Below are 25685 nucleotides of genomic sequence, written 5' to 3' on the forward strand. Positions count from 1 at the left end.
AAATAGACTGATACCAGATTGGTTTTGAACTATTTGATACAGTTTCAGATTCGTAGTTCACAATAAATTTTTACTGATGAATCATTTTATAGATCTAGACCATGGTTGCCACAAAAATGTTTAATTCGAAAATAATGTATTGAATTTTAATTTTTTTTGACATACGTAAGATATAACATTTTGTAATTAAAGTCCAAAAACTTATTCTTCAGCTTTTGCAATAAATAAACAATATCAGGAATAAATGAGTTATAACTGAGTTAATTACAATTGGCTTTTCTTTTATAACTTCCATTAATAAAGATTGAGAAGTTCAAAATTGGTCAAGACAAACAAAATTCTATTTGAAAGGCTAAAAATGATAATTTATTGTTCATTGTCTTGTATTAATTTTGTTGATTGCAGTCAAACAGAAAACTTCAATAAAAATAATTCATTAAATGTAAGAGTCCTGAAAAAAAAGGATGTAAACAAAGTTAGAACATCTCAATTCTTCCATTTTAAATGAATTTTAATTCAAGAAAATAAAACTGTACTCTTGCTACAGTTAAATTGTCGCTTCAAAACAGAGTCACTGATCAGCCAGAACATTATGACCACCTACCTAATAGTCGGTATGTCCATCTTTGGCGCAGAAAACGGTGGGTTGCATTGTGGAATGGAAGCACTGAGGCCTTGGTAGTTTTCTGGAGGGAGTTGGCACCATATCTGCACACACAAGTTACCTAATTCCCATAAATTCTGGGGAGGAAGGCAATGAGTACTGATGTCACATTCAACCATACCGCACATGTGTTTGATTGGGTACAGATCTGGTGAGTTGGTGGGCCAACACATCAAGTGGAAGTCGCCACTGTGTTCCCTGAACCACTATCACTCTCCTGGCCTTGTGACATGGTGCATTATCTTGTTGAAAAATGCCACTGCCCCTGGGAAACATGAACATCAAGAAGGGACATACATGGTCTGCAACCAGTGTACAGTACTTCTTGGCCATTATGGTGCATTGCATGAGTTCCACCGTACCCATGGCTGCCCATGTGAATGTTCCCAGAGTTTAATGGAGCCACTGCCAACTTGTCTCCATCCCATAGAGCAGATGCCAAGGAACTGTTATCCAGGAAGATAATAGATTTGTGTCCTCCCACCAGCATGACAGAGAAGATATTGGGATTCATCAGAACATGCATTGCACTGTTACTGTGCTAGTGTCCAGTGCCAATGGTCATGTGCCCATTTCAGTCATAGTTGCCAATGTCGTGTTAACACTGGCACATGCATGGGTTATTGGCTGCAAAGGCCCATCGTTTGGAGTGGATGGTGCACTGTGTGTGCAGACACACTTTTACTCTGATGCTAGTTTCATCAAACTTCACTGCCTATCCTGTTTTAGCAGTCTGCTGAACCTTTGACATTCAACATTTGTAATGGGGGGTGATGTCTGGATAGGGTTTCACCATGTGTTGAAGAGACTCACAATGTCACTCCTCAAACATTCAGTAAGTCATGAGTATCTGAAATTCTCATGCCAAGTCTCTGGGCCATCAAAATTTGTCCTTGGTCAAACTCAGACAGATCGGGTGCCTTTCCCACTCTACACATGGACAGCACACTTACTGATACTACATGCACCATATACAGGTATATGTTTGACTAGCAGTCATTCCTCACCAGGTGACGCTGCTGTTTCCTGGATGCATTTGTATCAATAGTCAGTCAGTGGTCATAATGTTCTGGTTGATCAGTGTATATTCACTATAAATTTGTTTTGTTTAGAAAATAGTCTGTAATTCTAGAAGACTGTTTATATAGAAAATTCTGGCACCAAAACTGTAGCAATTTAAGTGAGGATGAGATGGAAATTGTTACACAGTTATCTCAGTTTTTTCACAGCATACAAAACTGTTAGTTGTACATTGACTGTTTCAAACACAGTATATCTTTCTGAGGTCCTTTGTTACACAATGTTATAATGAGGAAGAAGTATTTTGTCATGTGTTATCTTTTGAAAAAGAAGTATTACTGGTCTGTGAAGTTTAGATGATGTCACCAAATGCAGAAATAATAAATGAAATATTCAGAAAACAATGTCTTAATTAACACACATAAAGACATGGGAATCCCTAGGCCGAAACAACATCAACGGGCCTATAAATAAACTTCAAGTGGCCATCACTGCAGATAAGTAACACAGTCTTTATAGCACACACTTTCTAATTTATCTCTTCGCGTGCTAAAATATCTGTAACTAATGCTAAAGAACAACATCAGTTTTTGAAAGTGTATCACATTTGGAATATTGAGATGTTATAAGCCTGGTAAGTAATACATTAATGTTTGAAAGCAGACGTAATACATGTAAAACACAGTTCTATGAAAATCACTGCTTTATAATGAATAGACTGTTCTATGGTACTGGAAAGATCTAGTAGAATGTAAATAATTTACGAGTGAAGATAACAACTCATTAAATAGTAGAGGCTTGATATGTACATAAATAAGACTGACAACTCCGCCAACTTTTAGATAAATTCTTTTTTACACACACACACACACACACACACACACACACACACACACACACAAACTAACTAACTAACTAACTAACTAACTAACTTGTGTATTCTGTTATTTGGAAAGTAGAAGGTCAATCTTCCGTAGTCTTCACCTCTCATAAATGTTTTCCTCGTTTATAACTCAGTTAATTATTATTAATATAACAATAACATAACTTCCAGGATGTAACCAATATAAATCGATAATATCAGGTATGTACACTATGTCTGTGATAATTTTAACATCAAGGAGAATACATGTGATAGAAATTAACTTTATACCACAAGTTAGCTACTCAGCAGTATACAATTGCTTGGAAATACAGCACTTTGACTGTGTCTTTGAGAATTATTTATGGCATGAACATGTCACATGTTAGAATCTGTGTGTGTCTATATGATGGCTTGAAATTAATGATTGACTAAATTTTTTCCTTGGGAATATATGTCTGAACAGTTTTTATATGAGCTGAAATCTAACTGCTTCAGCCAGATTATAATGTGGTATGCAATAAAAATAATTAGTATAGCACCATACACACACATATTTTTTGATTTATATTATCTCTTTTCAGGAGTTTTGGCATTGTCATATTTTTGAGTAGATAATCAACAATTTTTGTTGTTTATTAGATGATTTTTGCTTCTCTGAATTTAGATTGTTTAATTGGCAAAGTTAATAATGTCAGATAAGAATATAATAGTATGGGTCACTTCATTGTTCATGTAATATAAAGATGCAATTTTTAAAGTTTGATGTTTTAATAAAAAGTAATATTCTGATTCTGAATTTATCTTGATATTAAATTACAATATTAATGTATGAAAATATTAAAGCCTTAGAAAATTTCAAAATTATAGTCAAAGGAGAAAAACATTTATGTTAGTAAAATGAAACGCTCATAAAATGTATCTTATAAACATATATGTGTGTAATTAAATCAAATGTAACTGCTATTTTAATAAAGAAATGAAAAGTAGCAATTATTTAGAAATCATAAATATGTCAGTGGCAGTGACCATGATGTCTTTGGATTTTTGTTGTTTATAAGGTGGGGACTGTATGTTAAAGTATAAATTGTATGAAACAATATTTTGTTTTTTCAACCTTGGGCCAATTCAGCTGGCTACCAGAGAAAGTATTTCATTTTTCTTAGGATTACTACCTCCATTACTGGGGTTGTGCACAGCTTTTGTTCTATGAAAAACCACTATGCTGTATTAATTATATCTAAAATTATTATTTTGTATATGTTTTGATAGAGTAGCAATGCCAAAGAGTCCACAAAATATCAGTAGTGTTTGGTGGAAGAATGTGAAGAGCAAGTTGCCAACCAACCATATTCTAAACACATTTCATTGACAAGTCGGGTGAATGTGGAGGCTAGCAAAGCAGTGGTATCCATCATCCTTTGCAGAAGGTTTGTCTGCTCTTTAACATATGCAGCACTGTCCTGCTGAAACAGAGTATCCTCAAGAAGAAATATGGTGTCAGGCTCAAGAACTTCCATGGTGTGCACATCGAGATCACATGTTAAATCCATCTTCAGAGTTCAGATTGTTCAAGTTACTCTTTCTGGATGCTGCAATGTTTGCATGCACTAACATAAGTGAAACACCTGCTAAACCCACTAGGCAACACAGGTGATTAGGATTGCAGATAAGGCCAAATAAGGTTGGGGCCAGTTTCACATTAAAATTGCAATTTATTCTAATTTAATAACACATTTACAACCAAAGAGGCATATAGCCGAACTTTTACAACTCCAAATCTTTCATGGCTGAAGGCCTTCAAACAACAAATCTTAAAAATCAACAAGGTAAATTTCAAGTGAGTGAAAACAGGCAGTTACAATTACAAATAAAATAATTAATATATATATATATATATATATATATATATATATATATATATATATAACAGAGGGAAACATTCCACGTGGAAAAAATATATCTAAAAAGAAAGATGATGAGACTTACCAAACAAAAGCTCTGGCAGGTCGATAGACACACAAAAAAACACAAATATACACACAAAATTCTAGCTTTCGCAACCAACGGTTGCTTCGTCAGGAAAGAGGGAAGGAGAGGGAAAGATGAAAGGATGTGGGTTTTAAGGGAGAGGGTAAGGAGTCATTCCAATCCCGAGAGCGGAAAGACTTACCTTAGGGGGAAAAAAGGACAGGTATACACTCGCACACACACACATATCCATCCACACATACAGACACAAGCAGACATATTTAAATATGTCTGCTTGTGTCTGTATGTGTGGATGGATATGTGTGTGTGTGCGAGTGTATACCTGTCCTTTTTTCCCCCTAAGGTAAGTCTTTCCGCTCCCGGGATTGGAATGACTCCTTACCCTCTCCCTTAAAACCCACATCCTTTCATCTTTCCCTCTCCTTCCCTCTTTCCTGACGAAGCAACCGTTGGTTGCGAAAGCTAGAATTTTGTGTGTATATTTGTGTTTTTTTGTGTGTCTATCGACCTGCCAGAGCTTTTGTTTGGTAAGTCTCATCATCTTTCTTTTTATATATATATATATATATATATATATATATATATATATATATATATATATATATATATATATATATATATATATATATATATATCAGCTAGGCTGAAAGCCTCAAGGCAAGGGTGGATGGACAAACATGAGGTATATGACTTGTGACAATTTGTCACGTATATGTGCAGTGTGTCTTGCCAAGTGAATTTACTACCCACCATGAACCCCAGAAGTTTCTCAGTTCTGCACTTTTAGGTATCCTTTGTCACTAGGCTACACACCAATTTTTGAGTTTTTTCTTCATTTATTTTCATTTTGTTTACAGCAAACCATTCCTTTGTAGCATTAAATAAAGCATCTACTACTTCTTGAGCCTTGCTGGCATCAATACCTTTTTAGCACAGAGTTGTGTCATCTGTGAACTGCAAGTAATGTCCATGAGAGCTTAAATCATATACAAATACTAGAATCGGTGGGAGGGAGGGGGGGGGGGGGCATTCCCCAACTTCTGGTCACATAATAATACTCCATGGACTAATACAATTAGAGTTGCCTTTCCAGAAATCATGCTGTGCATCTGTGTTAATTTCAAAGTAATTTGATACTTGGTATTTCATTACAGTTTCAATGACTGTAATAAAGACTGGAATGTTTGAGATTGGTCTGAAGCTTGTTACCATTGCTGTCACTCTTTCTGAAAATGAGTATTGTCTGTGCAAGTTTCAGAAAGTCTGGAAGTACACCATCAGTAAAACATTCATTAATTTACCACAGTTAATGTGTCAGCAATTTCACAGGGAGTTTTCTTGAGGAGATAAGTAGACATTCCGTATATATATCCTGACCGTCAGAAGGTTTATAAGGTTTTATAATCTTTATTATATCATTTTTTTGTAATTCCCTTCAATTCATCATGGTACATCTTACGTCATTTATTACAGCAGCTGCAAGCTCTATATTGAGGTCTGGGATTGTACTTACAGTGTTTTCCACAATGTCAATAAACCAACTACTAAAGTCTTCTGGACTACAAGAGCTTAAGAGGGAGGTGGTTTTCTTCCTGTGTTCATTGATCAGGTCCCAGACTGCCTTGCATGAGATGTGAGCTCTTTTAATGAGGTTACCATTTTTTTCTGGTTTCTTCTACACCCTTTCTATAATGCCTTTTTGCTTGTAAATATCTGCTGTAGGAAACTTTCCTTGCACTGGGATGTATTGCTGTTTTGTAGTGTTCATGTAATAGCAGTATGATGCATTTAAATTTTTTCAATTAATCAGTATACCATGTTTTTTCTTTCACACTGTGGCCATGTTTTGACATGCTTACAGGACATTTTTTGTTCTTCTGTGGATAGATATAGTCAAACTTGGCTTTGATGATCTGAAAAAGCTCTTTAAATGCATCAGTCACTGCCATTTCCTGCAGTTCAAGCTGCCACTTTACTGCAGATACTACTGTCTGGAAAGCATTTTAGGTTTCCTTATTTATGACTCTCTTTCTGAATACATAATTAGAATGGCAGATAACAGTTGGTTGATTTTTACCTCTTTTTGTAAATAGTCCCATAACTAATATATTGTGGTCAGAGATCATTGAGTCAGTTACAGTCATCTCATATTCCCAAGTCTCTCTCTCTCTCTCTCTCTCTCTCTCTCTCTCTCTCTCTGTCTGTGTCTCTCTCTCTCCCCATCTCACTACCCATCTCATCCTCCCCCTCTCCCTGCACAGTCTTGCCCATCTATACACACATCTCTTGGAACACATTCCAGTACTATCTGCACAACACTCTAGGGCAGCCTATATGTAAGGTGTTATCAACCACAGTGTATCTTTCATAAACAGCATGTGTACCAAAATTGGCTAAAATCCATCAAGTGGTTTAGGAAGAGCTGTGGAACAGATGTATGTACTTATATACAACCTTTTATCTGAGGGTCATTCAAAAAGTATCAGACTTTTATTTATAAAGTCAATCATTAATCAGAAAAAGCTGTTTGACACAAGCCCCAAAAACGTAGTTCCCTTCAACTTACAACCCACACCTATCCATTTACATATAAAAAATTAATAATTTTGGACTTTTATAATATTTTGAGATATTAATTCATAACTCACTCTTATTATATTACCAATTATGCTGGAATAATGGAAAAGAAATTATGCTGGGTCTAATTATGAAAGGACTAAGTAGCTCTATGCCATGACAACTTATAGGAGTTTCTTTGGACCAATTATTATTCCTCTATCAAAACAAAAAGTGAGCTGATGAGTATTAACTAATTCTTAATTGGATATCTTCCTTGCCAGTTGAGTGAGCAAATCAACTCTTGGAAATACCTTTGTCCCAACCACTCACTCTGTGTTACATCCATCCATTTTCTAAATGTGCAACATATGACATTACCAACATAATTATGACTATGCAAATACAGAGGCCTAATGCTGATGATATAGTCAGTGACAGGTCAAAAATAGTTTATCAACCATATATGGATAAGGTCCTGACCTCTAAGCTGAATGGCCACCCTTCTTCCCTCAAAACACATCAGTGTTTATAACAGAGGCAGGAGCAATTATGCAAACTCTTTGGGTTGTCAGGTCATATGGACTGAACAGGGTCTTATTTACTATATAGATGATCAAAGGTATTGTCAACTCTCAATATCCCAGTCATACAGATGGAAAACAACATTCACCATATGGACAAAATGCAGAAGGTAGTTGAGCTACAGCAGCGTAGAACTTGACTGACCTTTTTTCTGAGTACCAGCTGATCAAGGCAATGAACAATGTACATACATGGACCTTTTTGCAAATGTCCCAGTGCATAACGAACTTTTTTTCACTTGCCCATGATTCCCAAAGGCTATAATATCACTGAATTTAAAATGAGGAGATGTAATGAATAAAAAGAAGAGTGGGAAGAAATATGACAGCACCAAGCTGACATCATTATAATTTGCAACCAGTTCTCCCCCAAAGATCATGGAAATTTCTCAAGTTACCTCCACGGAATACACATCACAGACTCCCCAGTTTGTTCATGTGAATCAACATAAGAAACTTATTTAAATCAAATATTTTTTCAGTCTCAGTGGCATCATAGTCAACAGGTCAGTATATGCAACGCATTCCAACAAAGTCAGGTGGTGGAAGCTACTGCCAGCCAATTGCATCTCTGTATCAACAAAGTTAATTAAAGAATGTGATTCTGAGCTAAGTAACATATTAAGCTATCTGTGTAACCAGTCGTTTATTAGTGGAATATTTCCTGAATGGCTGAAATATGCTGAAGTTAAGCCACTGTTTAAGAAGGGAGATAAAGAAATAGCATCAAATTTCCGTCCAATTTCACTGTTGCCAGCATTCTCAAAAATTTTCGAAAAAGTAATGTACAGTCGTCTTTATAACCATCTTATCTCAAATAACATACTGTCAAAGTCACAGTTTGGATTTCTAAAAGGTTCTGATATTGAGAAGGCTATCTACACTTACAGTGAAAATGTGCTTAATTCATTAGACAAAAAATTGCAGGCAACTGGTATATTTTGTGATCTGTCAAAGGCATTTGACTGTGTAAATCACAATATCCTTTTAAGTAAACTAGAATATTATAGTATAACAGGAAATGCTGCAAAATGGTTCAAATCTTATATCTCTGGCAGGAAACAAAGGGTGTTATTAGGAAAGAGACATGTATCAAGCTATCAGGCCTCATCCAACTGGGAACTAATTACATGTGGGGTCCCACAAGGTTCCATTTTGGGGCCCTTACTTTTTCTTGTGTATATCAATGACCTTTCATCAGTAACATTACCAGATGCCAAGTTTGTTTTGTTTGCCGATGATACAAACATTGCAATAAATAGCAAGTCAAATGTAGTCTTAGAAAGATCAGCCAATAAAATATTTGTGGACATTAATCACTGGTTCCTAGCCAATTCTTTGTCACTAAACTTTGAAAAAACACACTACATGCAGTTCAGAACTTGTAAGGGGTGTCCCAAGAGTATATGTCTAACATACGATGACAAGAAGATAGAAGAAGTGGACAGTGTTAAATTCTTGGGATTACAGCTTGATAATAAATTCAACTGGGAGGAGCACACCACAGAACTGCTGAAGCGTCTTAACAAATCTCTGTTTGCAGTGCGAATTTTGTCAGACATAGGGGATATAAAAATGAAAAAGCTGGCATACTATGCTTACTTTCATTCCATAATGTCATATGGGATTATTTTTTGGGGTAATTCATCAAGCCAAGCTAAAGTTTTCCGGGCACAAAAACGTGCAGTGAGAGTTATATGTGGTGTGAACTCAAGAACATCCTGCAGAAGCCTGTTTAGGGAACTAGGGATACTAACTACTGCTTCCCAATATATTTATTCCTTAATGAAATTTGTCATTAAAAATATATCACTTTTTCAAACCAACAGCTCAATTCATGGAATCAATACTAGAAATAAGAATAATCTTCACAAGGATTTAAAGTCACTTAGTCTTGTACAAAAAGGTGTGCATTATTCAGGAACACACATTTTCAATAACTTGCCAGCAGCCATAAAAAGCTTAACAACCAATGAAATTCAGTTTAAGAGAAGCCTAAAGGATTTATTGGTGGCCAACTCCTTCTACTCCATTGATGAATTTCTTAGTAAAACCAACTGATTTGTATATAAGTACAACATAACTTCTGCACAATTTCAGTGCAGTAATGTGTTCATTGAAAATTTGTGTGTGTGTGTGTGTGTGTGTGTTAGTATAATCTAACTTCTGCACCATTTCAGTGCAGTAATGTGTTCATTGTAAATAAGTATTACAGTAGTTGTATTACCTTATAAATAAATAAAAAACTTTTTTATTTTAAATTCAGTGCATTAGTATTTGTATAATGACTCTTAGTGTTCATTAAAAAATGACGATCATTCCACTTGGGACCTGTGAAATGGTACATTAGCTTATTTGTTTTAGTTGTAAATATTTGTCATGTATTGTTGTTTTTCTGACATGTTCCACATCCTGGAGGACCTCCTCACTACGGATCAATTGGAATGAAAGTAAATCTAATCTAATATAATCTTTCTTGAACATCAAGCACTCACTGTAACATCTGTTTGGTAAGTATATGTGGAGCCTTGTCAAGTGGATCTTGTTGCATGCACATAATAGTGCCCTGAGTCTCTGCAAAATGCTGACCACAAAGATATTTAGTCAGGCAAGCAAGCCATAAGCAAGTTTCCCCTCTAGAATAACCACTATCCAAACATCAAAATAAATAAAAATTTACATAATTACCATAGGAAAGACAGATTGCTACTTACTGTAAAGAAGACACATCAAGTTGCAGACAGGCACAATTAAACGATACTCACATATAACTTTCAGCCGTAAAACAATCAATAATGTTTTGAAATATTTCGAAGCACTGTATTTTCTTGTATTCTCTTTATATTTTAGTATAGATAATACCTGGCAAAGAGCAGATGCAGATTAAGACATAAATTCTGTCTTCAAAGGTTTCTGAAAGGTGATCAGCATTGCACTACAACCTTGATTAATAAATGAAATATGATCAATGGAATATCTTAACAGATATGCAGTTAGTTTGATGAATTTGGGACTAGTGGAATCCAGTCTACACTTAGATTTACTACTGCCTACAATCTCTCTTCACCTATTGCACTGCATGGGCCTGCATGCGCGCTTGTGTGTGTGTGTGTGTGTGTGTGTGTGTGTGTGTGTGTGTGCGCTCCCGGGATTGGAATGACTCCTTACCCTCTCCCTTAAAACCCACATCCTTTCGTCTTTCCCTATCCTTCCCTCTTTCCTGATGAGGCAACAGTTTGTTGCGAAAGCTTGAATTTTGTGTGTATGTTTGTGTGTCTATCGACCTGCCAGCGCTTTCGTTTGGTAAGTCACATCATCTTTATATATATAGGGAAACATTCCACGTGGGAAAAATATATCTAAAAACAAAGACGATGTGACTTACCAAACGAAAGCGCTGGCACGTCGATAGACACACAAACACACACAAACATACACACAAAATTCAAGCTTTTGCAACAAACTGTTGCCTCATCAGGAAAGAGGGAAGGAGAGGGAAAGACGAAAGGATGTGGGTTTTAAGGGAGAGGGTAAGGAGTCATTCCAATCCCGGGAGCGGAAAGACTTACCTTAGGGGGAAAAAAGGACGGGTATACACTCGCACACACACACATATCCATCCACACATATACAGACACAAGCAGACATATTTAAAGACAAAGAGTTTGGGCAGAGATGTCAGTCGAGGCAGAAGTGCAGAGGCAAAGATGTTGCTAAATGACGGGTGATGTATGAGCGGCGGCAACTTTAAATTAGCGGAGATTGAGGCCTGGTGGATAACGGGAAGAGAGGATATATTGAAGAGCAAGTTCCCATCTCCAGAGTTCGGATAGGTTGGTGTTAGTGGGAAGTATCCAGATAACCCGGACGGTGTAACACTGCGCCAAGATGTGCTGGCCGTGCACCAAGGCATGGTTAGCCACAGGGTGATCCTCATTACCAACAAACACTGTCTGCCTGTGTCCATTCATGCGAATGGACAGTTTGTTGCTGGTCATTCCCACATAGAATGCATCACAGTGTAGGCAGGTCAGTTGGTAGATCACGTGGGTGCTTTCACACGTGGCTCTGCCTTTGATCGTGTAGAACAGCATGCCACCCTTCACCTCAAAAAACTATCCAATCTCCTGGTTTCCCACCTCCGGAAAGGCAACTCACTCACCCTTCACAACCTTTCCAGCAAACCTCAACCTCCTCTCATTGCACACAAACCCGGTCTCTCCCATCTACTCAACCTCCCACTTCCAGCTCCACTCCCTCCAAAACCTAAAAAATTCTAATCATACAATCTGGAACCACAACACCCTAATTCAGTAGTTAACCTTTCCTCCAAACCTCTCTCCCAATCCGAAACCTCTGTCCTATCCAAAGGCCTCACCTTCAGCCCCACTCTCAGATTCAACCAAACAGCCCTCGTCAAAGATTTACTGTCCTACACTCGCACTCTCTGCTGGAAGTATCACTTTGCCACGAAGAAAAATGATCCTAATCATACTCCTAACGATCCAACTCCCCAAGACACTATCCAAATTGAACCCTGCCTGGAACAGTTCCGTTCTCCATCACAGCGGGACCCACCTCCTCTTCCTCAAAATCACCCTCTCCAAACCTTCCAGGAATTTCTGACTTCCAGCCTTGCCCCTCAGTCCTTCTTAAAAAACCTTAATCCTACTCCCAACATCACCACTGCTGAAGCCCAGGCTATCCGTGATCTGAAGGCTGACCGGTCCATCGTCATCCTTCCGGCGGACAAGGGTTCCACGATCGTGGTACTTGATCGTCGGGCGTATGTGGCTGAGGGACTGCGTCAGCTTTCAGACAACACCACATACAAAGTTTGCCAAGGTAATCCCATTCCTGATGTCCAGGCAGAGCTTCAAGGAATCCTAAGAACCTTAGGACCCCTACAAAACCTTTCACCTGACTCCATCAACCTCCTGACCCCACCGACACCCCGCACCCCTACCTTCTACCTTCTTCCTAAAATTCACAATCCCAATCATCCCGGCCGCCCCATTGTAGCTGGTTACCAAGCCCCCACAGAACGTATCTCCACCTACGTAGATCAACACCTTCAACCCATTACATGCAGTCTCTCATCCTTCATCAAAGACACCAACCACTTCCTCGAACGCCTGGAATCCTTACCCAATCCGTTACCCGTGGAAACCATCCATGTAACCATTGATGCCACTTCCTTATACACAAATATCCCGCACATCCAGGGCCTCGCTGCGATGGAGCACTTCCTTTCACGCCGATCACCTGCCACCCTACCTAAAACCTCTTTCCTCATTACCTTAGCCAGCTTCATCCTGACCCACAACTTCTTCACTTTTGAAGACCAGACATACCAACAATTAAACTATTCATGGGTCGCTTAGAGGAAGCCTTCTTGGTTACCCAGGCCTGCCAACCCAAAGTTTGGTACAGATTTATTGATGACATCTTCATGATCTGGACTCACAGTGAAGAAGAACTCCAGAATTTCCTCTCCAACCTCAACTCCTTTGGTTCCATCAGATTCACCTGGTCCTACTCCAAATCCCATGCCACTTTCCTTGATGTTGACCTCCACCTGCCCAATGGCCAGCTTCACACGTCCGTCCACATCAAACCCACCAACAAGCAACAGTACCTCCATTACGACAGCTGCCACCCATTCCACATCAAACGGTCCCTTCCCTACAGCCTAGGTCTCCGTGGCAAACGAATCTGCTCCAGTCCGGAATCCCTGAACCATTACACCAACAACCTGACAACAGCTTTCGCATCTCGCAACTACCCTCCCGACCTGGTACAGAAGCAAATAACCAGAGCCACTTCCTCATCCCCTCGAACCCAGAATCCCCCACAGAAGAACCACAAAAGTGCCCCACTTGTGACAGGATACTTTCCGGGACTGGGCCAGACTCTGAATGTGGCTCTCCAGCAGGGATACGACTTCCTCAAATCCTGCCCTGAAATGAGATCCATCCTTCATGAAATCCTCCCCACTCCACCAAGAGTGTCTTTCCGCCGTCCACCTAACCTTCGTAACCTGTTAGTTCATCCCTATGAAATCCCCAAACCAAATCCCTACCCTCTGGTTCCTACCCTTTTAACCGCCCCCGGTGTAAAACCTGTCCCATGCACCCTCCCACCATCACCTACTCCAGTCCTGTAACCCGGAAGGTGTACACGATCAAAGGCAGAGCCACGTGTGAAAGCACCCACGTGATCTACCAACTGACCTGCCTACACTGTGATGCATTCTATGTGGGAATGACCAGCAACAAACTGTCCATTCGCATGAATGGACACAGGCAGACAGTGTTTGTTGGTAATGAGGATCACCCTGTGGCTAACCATGCCTTGGTGCACGGCCAGCACATCTTGGCGCAGTGTTACACCGTCCGGGTTATCTGGATACTTCCCACTAACACCAACCTATCCGAACTCTGGAGATGGGAACTTGCTCTTCAATATATCCTCTCTTCCCGTTATCCACCAGGCCTCAATCTCTGCTAATTTCAAGTTGCCGCCACTCATACCTCACCTGTCATTCAACATCATCTTTGCCTCTTCACTTCCGCCTCGACTGACATCTCTGTCCAAACTCTTTGTCTTTAAATATGTCTGCTTGGTCTGTATATGTGTGGATGGATATGTGTGTGTGTGCGAGTGTATACCTGTCCTTTTTTCCCCCTAAGGTAAGTCTTTCCGCTCCCGGGATTGGAATGGCTCCTTACCCTCTCCCTTAAAACCCACATCCTTTCGTCTTTCCCTCTCCTTCCCCTCTTTCCTGATGAGGCAACAGTTTGTTGCGAAAGCTTGAATTTTGTGTGTGTGTTTGTGTTTGGATATTTAAAGTGTTATACAAAATGTGTCTCCAATCTATACTGTTTCTCTATGTATACAGCTTTCAACAAAAATTGTATACACAACAATGTGCTGTTTTCTTCTTTCTTGCACTCCATTTAAACAGAAAACCTGTAAATTAGGAAAGTGGTAGTTATGGCTTATCAGCTTATGATTAGAATATTACTACACAATCTGCATTGTCCAAAATTTTGTAATGCTATCTGTTTGCAGATTAAAACTGTGTGAAATTATGTCACAGAAAGCTACTATCCTCACAGATCCAACAGCTGGAGAGGTCTGTCTCATTAGCATCATAGATAGGGACTGGCCAGAGGCACCATCCTCCAGGGAGCATACTTTTAAGACCCACAGCCTGAGGCTTGATGGGGCACAGGCACACAAAATTAAAACATGATGCTAACTCACATAAAAAATCTTCCACTTGATTATGATCAGCACCCCCACCGATTAGGAACAGTCCTCATAACGTTACACAAAAATTTGTAGCAAACCCTAAGTAGAAGACATGAAAAAAAAACTTTGCACACAAGCCAAAATTTAGTCACACTCATACAGTAATATTGCTCTTTTTTCTAGACTTGTACATGCCAACCAAAGTAGCCGGGCAGCATGCTGGCATCAAACTGGCCATGTTGGCTCACCGTACACTATGTGAACGACCAGCAAGCATACTGCAAATAATTTTTTTGCCCAGAAAGTCCATGCAATATAGTACGTTTTCCATGTGAAAAACTTTTTCGTTATTTGGGGAAAAAATCATGATGTTGTTTTGTGTTCTTCTTATGTAACACCTGGCTCCTCCCCCTGTTTGTTCACCTCACTCACCCACCTCTATCTGTATATGTCCTCCTCCCCACTCTCTTTATCTCCTCCTCCCTCTCTCTCTCTCTCTCTCTCTCTCTCTCTCTCTTTGTCCACTTCCTTCACACACACACACACACACACACACACACACACACACACACACACACCATATCTTCCTCCTCCCTCCCCTCTCTAACCACATCCTTCTCCCCATCTCTTTTTCCACCCACGCCTCTTCCTCTTCCATTTCCACCTGCCCACCACTTCCCTACACCTTCCACTTATGTCATAAATCTCCCCCTCTTCCCCTTTCTATATCCATTTCCTCCTCGCACTTGTTCTGTCAACCTCTTCCTCTATCCATCTCAATCTGTCCCCTACCATGCTCGTTGTCACACACAGCCCCTGCAATACAGTTCAACAAAGCAGGCTGATACTACTGCCAGAACACACCTCTCATGCAGGGCAGGTTACACATAAGGGATTGAAAATCATTTATTTGCCCCTCTCATACAGGCCACCATGCAAAGCAGGTCAATAAAGCAGGCCAATATAACTCCAACATAACATGACTGCCATGCATGGCAACCTACATGTTGGTACCCAGAAATCTATTTCTTGTCCCCAACACATACACCTCCTTGCACAGCAAATTGATTTAGCAGGTCGAGACTGTTCCCACACAACATACCTGTCATGCAGGGCAGCCTGTAGACCATGGGATGAAAAACACCCATTTTCCCCCATATCTCCACTTCCATTGGAGCTAGGAGGATATACACCACATAATGCTGACACTTGTAAGGCCTGATGTTTCCATGCCAAATTTGGTTAAAATCGATCGAGGTGTTTTGGAGGATATCCCTGACATCCAAACATACACACTACTTTATACTGTGTATCTCTCCTCCGGACCATCATGCACATTTTCTATGGTGCTTCAGCAGATATTGTAATTTCGGTTTTGCAGTGTGTAACTGGAGTCAGCCCAAACAAACATTGCTCATCATGTCTATCATATGAAACCCAGCATTGACGGAAAGCATTGGTTTGCTCTCATTACAATCAAAATGATATTTAAATCAGGATTTTATGTGCCCATTTGATAGAGAGGTTCCAAATTAGAATAATGGATTATTTCTTTTATTGATATGAGTTAACAGGAACACTGAAACATGAAGAATAATCAGTACTTCAGTAGCGGCAGTAACAGTCACCGTGGGCCAGAGCGGTGCTGTCATTTATGAACTACTGAATATTCTTCATGTTTTACTGTCCAGGTAATACACATGGATAAAATGAATATCCCAATAGACTAACGTGGAACTGCTCTGTCAAATGGTGATGTAAAATTGCACTTTCAAAATAATTTAGTTTGTAACAGGAAACAAATTGACACTTTTCATTGGCACTTGGCATCATGTGGGATGGTGCTGAGCAATTTTTTGTTTGGGTTTACTCCAGTAGCATATTGCAAAAACTAAATTACAAATATGTCCTGAAACACCAGAGAAAAGGCAAACGACGTTTCTTAGGAGAGGCATTATGTATGCATATATGTATAACAGATTATTTTTCCAGGTTGACTGAATGTTGACAAGCCTTATGAAACTGAAATTTGATTTTGAAGGATGATTCTGATATGAGATGGTCATTTGAAGCTTTATACACTGAGCTACTGCAAATAATGAAAAATACAACTGCAGAAGGAACTGATGGAAAGTGCACATTATACCAGGTTCTGTACCTTCAGCTAAAATCATTTTAAAAATATTTAATTTTAATTTATTTGTCATATGAGATCACCTTCCTGGACATACTGACACATTAATTGCATTTACCAGAAAAAAATCACTTTCACTGTGCTTGCATCAAAACACTTGCAGGGTCTCATGTATTTTTTGAATGATTTCAGAAAAGAATCAAATACAGCTGTGTATTGTTTCGGTAAAAAATCAAGCAGGTGAGCTATTAGTAGACACAGAATTCTCAGAAAAGTGTAAATCAAAGATTAGAACAATGTTTAAGGGAAGGGCCAAGGATGAAGTGGTCATAATGACTTCACTTCAAAAGTTTAAATTAAGCTTCAGAGTGAACCAGACACACTTATTTAGCAATGCGATGGAGATTTTGAGGTTTAGCTATTGTAGCTTCTAATTGTGGTTTCCTGACAGGACTTTGTTATGTGAAACCTCTTTTGGAGAACTAACAAATTCCGCAGCTGATCTCACATTAAAATACAAAGTGATTTAAGTGCCAATGAGTTATGCTTAGAGACTGAAAGCTTTAAACACCAATAAAATAATTATTGCTTTATTTAAGAAATGAAGATTACATTGCACTTCTTAACTCCAATGAAGAATATTACTTAGTGAACAGTTATCCCAATGAATGAATTGCACTTATACTAACACTGCCAGCTGAAAAATTAATAAAATACTATTTCCAAATGGACATTGGTAAACAATGTTGGAACAATCCGCTAAACTATGCGGCTCAATCACATTAACATGGTCACCTGTTAAAACCTTGAATAACCACATTTCACAGCACAGATGTGCAGGAAAAGAGTCAATGAGTTTCTGGAAGTCGCTTACAGGGATGTGGAGCCATACTGACTCCAGTGGCATGACCAGCAGTGCTAGATTTCTCAGCTGACGATTCATGGTGCAAAGCCATGAGCAGCCCAATTGAGGTGGCCCTACAGATTCACAATTAGATCTAAATTTGTGGAGTCTGGTGGCCACAGGACTATGTTAAACTCTTTCTGGTGCTCTACAAACCATTCACATACACTGCGAACTGTGTGACATGTTGCATTGTCCTGCTGGTAGATGCCACTGTGGTGAGGAAAAACAAACAGGATGTTTGGTTAGACATGGTCCCCAAGGATAGATATATAATTGTGCTGATCCATTGTGCTTCCCATAATGACAAGATCACCCAGGGAATGGCATGAAAACATTCCCCAGACAATAACACTGCCTCTTCTGGCCTGGACCCTTCCAAAGGTTGTTGCAGGGCCACACACACCAATGGCAATCTGTCCTATGGAGTGTAAGACATGATTCATCTGAAAAGGCCACCTGGCAGAACTCAGTGAATGTCCAGTTGAGGTACTGGCATGCAAATTCCAGCCTTTTTTTATTAATGAACAGCAGTCAGCTTGGGTGCATGACCCAGGCACCTGTTGCAGAGGCAAATACACAGCAACGTTTACAGAATAGTCATTGAGGGGAGACAATTGGCAGCCCCTCGGTTCATCTGCCTGGTCAGCTGTTCAGTAGTCACATGTCTATTCACTCTTATATATCTCTGCAGCCACCTTTCACCCTTGCCATCTATGGCCCATGGTGCACCATAGTTACCTCAGCACAGGGTTTGAGTAGGGCCATTGTGTCAGACATGGTACACATTAACCATGGCAGCATGTGAACAGTTTACAAACTTAGCAGTTTCAGAAATGTTTTCACACTTGGCCTGAAAGCCAAAGCTCATGTTCTTTTGGACGCCAGATAAATCACTCTGTTTCTGTATATGACAGCAGCTGCACGGTCTCCCCCCTCCCCCTCCTCCCCCCAGACACGCTTTATATACCCTCCACTACTGCTTGAGAGTGGCTGTTGCTGTTGAGTTTAACGAAGGTGATGACTGGACCATATATCAGCTGAGTATGACATTGCAAAAAGTTTTAATGTAAACCATATTACTGACACATTGTCCTCAGAAAAAAGCCAGAAAAGTAACTTCTAAGAGATTTCATAATGCTTAAATGAACAAGAACATATTGTACATCTTCCCTTCCTACGTAACAATAAGTCACAAATAATTTTATGCTTAAATGAATACATAACTTAAATTACACTTTCAAAGTTATTGTGTTGTTTCTCTCTCCAGAAAATTAATCTGTGGGGCACAAAATTCAAATTTTGCCAAGGCACTCATGACCCCCAGCTATGATGCTGTCTCTCAAAACACCATGTACCAGTGATCCCAACCAATTTTCCTATCCAGTTTATGACACTGAAAGCTTCATTTGCTGTCATAGTAAACAAGTCTTAAGGTTGGGTCTTCAAATATGTAGGAACTGTTTTACAATCAAAGTGTTTTTACAGAGGTCCATTGTATATGCCCTTTCACTAGTTCTTAACACATCTTAGTCTAAAAATTATAAATCAACATTACTCATACACTTCTCTGCAACAGAAGAATCCAAATTTTCTAGTTGTATATATAGGTATATCAGACATAAGTTGAATATAGCAATTTATTCTCATTACTTATTTTCACTTTTTGTGTATTTTGTGCCCTTCACCTTTTGTTATGCCTGTTGTCTATCAAAAAACAAAAATCTGCACATCCACAAAGTCAGAAATGTATTATCTGTTATCTACACGGTTATCTAAAAATTTCTTATTTATGATATTGAATATCATTCCTTCCTCTTTCTCAAAGTTATTAATTTGTATATTTTTTGTGTTATGTGGAAGATTAGTTTCTCTAATAAAACTTTTTCCTTGAATAATCTGAATATTCCACTGAAAAAAATATATGGCGCTAGTATCTTTGACCTTACTTTTTATGGCAATTACTAATATCTTTCTTTGCCTTTATTTTCTTTTTTACACTTTCAGTAATAAATTGTTACAACAAAATTAATCTCTATCTATTCTTTTCTTCCAACTTTGATTTGGATTTACTTTTCTCAAAGGTTGTAATGAAGTGTATATATTTCAAGTTTTATATAATAACAAGTTAGGCAATATTTTTTTATTATTTCTTTGACAAAAGACAGGTTTTTATTCTTCAATAAAGTCAGTTACACACCGACTAAAAAATTAAATAAATAAATAAAAAATAAAAAAGGGCACCACCACTTTGTTCCTGACATTTAATCAACAAGCAAATCTACTCCACCTCAGATGTAGGAGAGGAACTAACTATCTCTATTACCCATTGTGGCGTCTTCTGTCATCGTCCAGCGCCGTGACATGCTTGGGTGTTTGAAAGTACAGTGCTGCGAAACTTTCCCACTGGACACCAGAGACGCTATACACAAGCAACATTTGTGCTGCATTTATTTCTTTGATTGTTGATTTCTGTTCGACGTTCTATTCCGTGGCGATAGAGTGAATCCAAGTGTGTTAGATACGGAATAATTTACCGTACTGAACTTTTCTCAACACATTCGCACGAGTTATTGGTTGCAGTGTAATATTGCCTGTTGCGACTGCTGGGTATCGTAAATAAATTATTCCATCAGGCTGAGACAAGCCTACTTCTCTTATTCAGCCCACAAGCACATGCAGATGTTAAACCATCGATCAGAGTAATTCAGACCGGTACCGACAAGGTGGTGACCCCAATGTGATCTCCTGTATGCACGCTGAATTTACAAGAAGTCCTTGCAAGAAATTGAGATGGCAAATCCACCAGAGCCAACAAATACTTCTGTGGCGGGTCTAGTGGTGTGACTACCACCCTTCTGGCCGCACAATCCATCCCTGTGGTTTGCCCAAGTCGAAGCAAATTTTTCCTCTGCGGGTATCACAGTCGACGCCATGAAATTCACTCTGGTGGTCAGCCAACTAGATCACCAGTACGCCGCTGACATTCAAGACATCATAATTAGCCCACTGGGAATGAACAGCTATGACCGATTGAAAGCAGAACTAATTTGGTGCGTGTCCACTTTGCAAGAAGAACGAATCTGGCAGGTGCTTACCCAAGAGGACATCAGCGATAAGAAACCCTCACAGTATCTTTGTTATCTGTGAAGTAAAGTAGACGCAGGTACAGTCCTGGACAGCTTACTGTGCACTATCTGGAGCAGCCGGTTACCATCATCAGTAAAGGCAATCGTGGTGTCACAGACTGACACGTCTTTAGATGCACTGGCCGATTTAGCTGATAAGATCCAAGAGGCAATGACGCCGTCAATAGTTAAGCTCCGCCACTGCAGCGTGTGCCTGCGCGGCGACAGCGGTCTTGTGTGCAGATTATGATGTTCTTGCCAACAAAGTGGACTTATTATCACGACAAATCAGCAAGCTGTTACACTGCCACAACACAGACAACAGGAGCTGACATCGATTCCATCGTCACTCACGCAGCCGATCATCAACAGCCTCGACTACGACAAGGACAGAACAAACAGTCTGTTGGTACCATCGCAAGTTTGGCGAGCAAGCATGTAAGTGTATGACACCCTGCGCCTACCCAAATGGCAGCGGCGATCGGAAATGAGCGCCTCCTCCGGCTGCTGACCGACACTGAGGTGCCTGTTTGTAAGTGACCGACGTTCCACCTGGAAGTACTTAGTAGACAATGGTTCCAAATTGTCAATCTTTCCTCGAACCATGCTACATCAGAAGCGACGGTCTATGCCCATATGCCTCACAGCTGCTAATAACTCCCGGATTATGATGTATGGCACAATGCGCTTGGAGCTCGACCTCGGGTTGCGGCGCGCTGTCGCGTGGGACTTTACTGTCGCAGACATCGCTGAACCAATCGTTGGAGCTGACTTCCTCGCCCACTACAACCTGCTGCCTGACATAAGAAACTCTCGCCTGGTCGACAACACCACCAGCCTAAAAACTTCCGGATTCCATCGAGATGCCGCTGTCCATACTGCCAAGGTAATTCAGGTAGTGGATGGCAAGTACGTGGAGCTACTGTGAGGATTTCCAGCCCTTATGTGACCGCCCGGAGCACCTAAAGAGGTAAGACGTGATACTGTCCATTATATTGAGACTACTGACGGACCCCCTACCTCTTGTAGGCTGCGACGTTTAACCCCAGATTGCCTCAAAATAGCAAAGGCAGAATTTGACTGTGTGTTGTGCAAAGGTGTAATCCAGCCTTCCAACAGCCCTTGGTCCTCACCATTACATCTAGTGCCAAAGAAGGAGGGTGCTTGGAGGCCCAGCGGCGATTACAGAGCCCTGAACGTCCGGACAATACCCGATCGTTATCCTGTACCCTTGTTGCGCAATTACAATTACGCATTGAGTGGCTCAGTAGTGTTCACTGTGTTAGACTGTGCAAAGGCATACACACAGACACCTGTAGCCAAACATGACATTCCAAAGACAACCATCATCACTCCTTTTGGTTTATTCGAGAGCATGTTCATGACTTTTGGACTGGGGTATGCTGCACAGACACAGCAGCACTTCAAAGATTCTGTGCTACAGGGTTTACCTTTTGCGTTTGCATACCTGGACAACATTTTGGTTTTTTTGTTGTTGCCTGAGGAACATCACCAGCATCTAACCAAAGTATTCAAGCAGTTGGAACACTACGGAATCGTGCTCAATACCTCAAAATGTGTCATTGGTCAACCTGAAGTAGACTTTCTCAGACATAGAATTTCTGCGGCAGGATTGCTACCACTACCTGAGAAGGTGGAAGCCATTTCACACATTCCGAGACCCGCTACAGCCAAGGAATTACGGAGTTTCCTCGGGACATTAAATTTTTACCGCCTTGCCACACTCTACTGAGCTACAGGAACCTTAAGTCACAGTGCTAACTGGTCCGAAAGCCAAGGGTAACGCACCCATAACTTGGACTCACGAAATGACTGTCGCATTTGAAGCATCCAAGAAAAGCATCGCCAATGCAGCCCTGCTGGCACATCCAGATCCTACCGCCACGTTAGCACTGGTAGTCGACACTAGCCAGACTGGAGTCGGCACTGTGTTGCAGCAACAATGTAGTGACACGTGGCAGCCACTCGCATTTTTTTTTCACGCAAGTTGACAACCTCACAAAGACTTTGGAGTGCATACGACAGAACTTCTGGCCATTTACGAATCTATAAAGTACTTCAGACCGCAACTAGGAGCACATGACTTTGTTATTTTTACGGATCACAAGCCACTAACATATGTATTCCGTCAGAACAGCATGAACTGTTCCCCAGACAACACAACCAGCTCATGTGTATTTCTCAGTTTACCACTGATATACGTCATGTGTCTGGGATCGACAATGTAGTGGCCTATTGTTTGTCCAGAGTCAGCAGCATTTCCAATACGATCGATTACACCAACCTTGCTGCAGCACGGCAAGCTGATGCGGAATTACAAGTGATTCTGTCAAATAGTGAATCAGCGCTGGACCTGCAGCTGGTAGACATTCTTGGAAGCAATGTAAAGCTGTATTGTGACATGTCCACATCGAAGCTGAGACCCTTCCTACCTCTGAAATTTCGGGAGGACGCTTTTCATTCACTGCACAACTTCTGTCATCAGGCATATGAGCTACGATACGCTTAGTAACAACACGTTACGTGTGGCCTGAAATGCAAATTGACTGCCGCGAATGGGTGAAATGCTGCTTGAAATGCCAGTATAGCAAGATAAATTGCCACGTCCACTCACTGGTAGGAAGCTTTCCAATCATGACAGCACAATTCACCCATATCCACCTTGACATTGTTGGCCCACTGTCATCATCCGATTGTCACTGTTACATACTCATGATGACTGATCGGTACACTCGATGGCTGGAAGCTGCACCAGTGGACAATGTTACAGCAGAAACTATTGCATTCACCTTCATCACACATTGGGTGTCATGATTTGGTTGCCCGCTGCACATTACGATGGACAGGGGATGTCAATTCAAGTCCGATTTGTTTCGAGAGTTGGCAAAATTTTGTGGCACACTTCACCACCGGACGACGAGCTATCACCCTGCCAGCAATGGCTTAATTGAGCGATGGCACCGTATCCTAAAAGCTGCACTAATGTGTCATGACACCAGATGGACCACAGCAACCTCACTGACATGGGACTCCTGCCGCGTTTGTCCATCATGACCTATCCTCCTGCACACACGTCACGTTACGAATGGAAGGTATTAAACCCTCGCTCCAACCACCATATTACAGCCCAAAGAGGAAGCAAGACTGTGGACATCTTGATCAATGGGAAACCGACTACAGTCTCCATAGACCACGTGAAACTGGCGTATGTCTTTCCGGAAGCAACAACACCTGACCTACCACAACTTCCGCCTCACTCAGCAATCACTCCGTCAACATCGTCGCTGACGCAGCCGGGAGCCGCCATTGACCCACGACCACGTACCTCAAGATACGGACGACATGTCAATTTTCCAACACGCTATTTGGAATGACGCTCTGCTTCCACCATGGGGGCTGATGTGGCATCTTCTGTCATCATCCAGTGCCGTGACATGCTCGGGTGTTTGAAAGTACAGGGCTGCAAAACTTTCCCGCTGGACACCAGAGACGCTATACACAAGCAACATTTGTTTTGTGTTTTATTCTTTGATTGTTGATTTTGGTTCGGTGTTCTACTCCGTGGCGAAAGTGTGGAACCAAGTGTGTTAGATACGGAATAATTTACTGTACTGAACTATTCTCATGCATTCGCATGAGTTATTGGTTGCAGTGTAATATTGTCTGTTGTGACTGCAGGGTTTCGTAAATAAAATATTCCCTCAAGCTGAGACAAGCCTACTTCTCTTATTCAGCCTACAAGCACACACAGATGTTAAACCGTCGATCGCAGTAATTCAGACCGGTACCGACACCCATTATGTATTACAGTGTTAGTTGGATACTCGATACAAGTTCCCTAGAAGTGAATAGCAGCTCTAAACACCACACAAATCAATAGTTCCGTATGGCAAATGATGATATATAGAATACAAGTCAGTTACTTTTGTCACATTCAGGCCAAACAGGACTTGGTAACAAATCTGCAGTTCTGGTAAAATTAGTATAGTTTCTGCTAACACAATATTAAGCACTTGAGTCATACCATTAACCAGCTCTGAACAGTACTAGCTCTGTACATGACTGCTCCTACAGTTCTGAACAAAATCAGAACGTAAACCAATTCCAAAAATCCTCAAACACAAACCACAACACTAAATGATGTGTTATCATACAATAATCTTGTTAATATCCCTTAGGCATAAACCATTCTATTTTGGCCCATTAAGAACAATTCAAATCCAGTGCAACACTAAATAAAATTTGATACATATCTTCAAATATCTATTTAAAAAAACAACCCCCTTCAAATAACTGCATTCACAGGTAGTCAAGCTTCTATGCTGACTTAGCAAATCTCATAACATTAACTCAGCTGTGGCCAGGTCAAATTGATACTCATGAGCAGACAACTCTCTGATGGCCCGACCAAAATCAAACTGCCATTAAAACCATATATTAAGTTTTCAGGAAACATTAAATTTTAACAAACAAAGAGCACTACCACCACTCCTTAACAATTGCATATTGTGTTTTTTGTCCGTTGGCGAATTTCTGACTGGCCAGATGAATCTCAGCATAAAC

The 25685-nt window shown here is 40.3% G+C and overlaps 1 protein-coding gene across 1 annotated transcript in view; it reads right to left on the reverse strand.

Annotated features, from left to right (window-relative positions):
- LOC126253156 (uncharacterized) overlaps window positions 1-25685 on the reverse strand; it is a 169627-nt gene that overhangs the window by 137362 nt on the left and 6580 nt on the right. The gene's annotated exons all lie outside the window — the stretch shown is intronic.

The sequence above is a fragment of the Schistocerca nitens genome, chromosome 4 (genome assembly GCF_023898315.1).
Source record: "Schistocerca nitens isolate TAMUIC-IGC-003100 chromosome 4, iqSchNite1.1, whole genome shotgun sequence".
NCBI classification, from domain to species: Eukaryota; Metazoa; Arthropoda; class Insecta; order Orthoptera; family Acrididae; genus Schistocerca; species Schistocerca nitens.